Raw genomic sequence first — 1,832 nt, 5'->3', positions numbered from 1 at the left:
GAAGCCAATACTTATACCCAGCACTTCAGTCTAAGCTTGTCCATATACACAGCTGCAATCAATTGCAAGGTTTACTGTGACAAATGCCAGGGGGAGTTTTTTAAAGTAGTTTTTACAAGTATTAAACTTCATCTTGTGCATTGAAGTCATCATACATACAAGGGTAAAGTCAGAGCTTTTGTGTTTGCATTTATTCTTCATTTAAGTTTTAAAACACTACTATAGTTGAATATTAAAATGAAAACAATAGCAAGTATTAAGCATATCATGATTATAGCCCTTCATTCATTCACTACTACATATAAGATGCCAGTAGTGAGTGGTACTCACTGGCCCTAGTAAGAGGTCTGACACTGAACACCACCTCTGGGATGACGTTCACCGTCCTCATATCCTTCTCATATCCATTGCAATGGTGCCATCCTTCCTGATTTGGAGCAAAGTCCACCAGGTCTGTCTGATCCATTTCATCAGACTCTTTTATTTCTTTCCTCTCAGGTAGCAGTTTTTCCAAAAATGAGAGCTTATCAGGAGAAAGGCATCCTCAGGAAAGTTTACCTTAAATTCAATGATTAGGTGACTCTTTTCATATGGCCTGTGGTAAATTGGCACACTTTCACATTTAGCACACACTGTGGAGACACTCGACAATCTGATCTGGATGAGAGGTGATGGTTCAGTTGCCAAGAGTGGATACTGGCCTTCGGAAGCCACACGTGCCTCAACCAGCTTCATGCTCATGTGCCTGAGAAGGTCTTTTCCTTGGGCAAAAACAGCGTGGTCCTTCTGATCTAACAAAATGGTAATATCTCCCAGCCCCAGTCCTGGTTCTTGGTCTCCTTCACCATAAAATGTTATCTTCTGGCCATCTTCGTGCCTTTGTCAATAGAATTTCTAGAATTTTCTTCTCTCAAACTGTCTTCTTTCCATTACAGCTTTTACATCTATTAATATCTCTAGGACTGACCTGTTCCCCATGGCCCTGGCACTTCGTGCACAGACATGGAATTTGTGGAACCATTCCAGGTCCTGTCTGATGAATTCTTATTTACCTTCCAGTACCTTGGCAACTGGAACAGCACCTCTACTGCTCCCTTCTTGCTGCCTCGACTTCACATTTGTCACAAGTCACATTCTTTTGCAGAGCCAGTTTTCTTGTTGCACCAGTATGTAAACCTTCTAAGGGCACTGAGAGTCGATGCACAGTATTTCTTCTTTCTCTTTGCATCATTCATCTTCCTTCAAAAAACACATCAAAGATGTCCATGTGGCAGCCAAAACCACCACCTGCTCCACCCTCTTTAATTGCCTGTTCTCCTTTGTCATATAATTCCTTTTTCTTCAAATCAGAGAGAACTTTGTAAGCTTGAGAAATCTGTTTAAAGTTCTTCATTTGAATTCCTATCAAGGTGTTACTTCCAGGTTCATTTTCGATGAGCCTTTTTCAATTCTTCCTAAGTGGCATTTGGGTTTGACCCTAAAACATCATAGTAAGTGGTTTCTTTCACCATTTTCTACAGCCAGTGAGCGGGCTGAGGCTAGTGTGGGGTAACCGGAAGGAGCACATGCCTGAGCAAGGCATGGGCAGCCACTGCTCCATCACCTCTCACTGAGAGTTCCGGAAAGTTCCCTCATGATAAACCTTTAATAGATGAGGAGTTGCTTCTTATGGATGAGCAAAGAAAGTGGTTTCTTGAAACTAAAACTACTCCTGGGGAAGATGCTGTGAACGTTATTGAAATGACAACAAAGGATTTAGAATATTATATAAACTTAGTTAATAAAGCAATGGCAGAGTTTGAGAGGATTGACTTTAATTTTGAAAGAATTGC

At 41.0% G+C, this 1,832-nt stretch overlaps 1 pseudogene; it reads right to left on the bottom strand.

Annotated features, from left to right (window-relative positions):
- Positions 1-285: 285 nt before the first annotated feature.
- On the bottom strand, positions 286-1,511 carry LOC138377409 (dnaJ homolog subfamily A member 1 pseudogene; annotated as a pseudogene).
- Positions 1,512-1,832: the final 321 nt, after the last annotated feature.

Source organism: Eulemur rufifrons, chromosome 29 (genome assembly GCF_041146395.1).
Source record: "Eulemur rufifrons isolate Redbay chromosome 29, OSU_ERuf_1, whole genome shotgun sequence".
In the NCBI taxonomy this organism is placed as follows: domain Eukaryota; kingdom Metazoa; phylum Chordata; class Mammalia; order Primates; family Lemuridae; genus Eulemur; species Eulemur rufifrons.
This window is presented reverse-complemented; position numbering and strand designations above follow the sequence as displayed.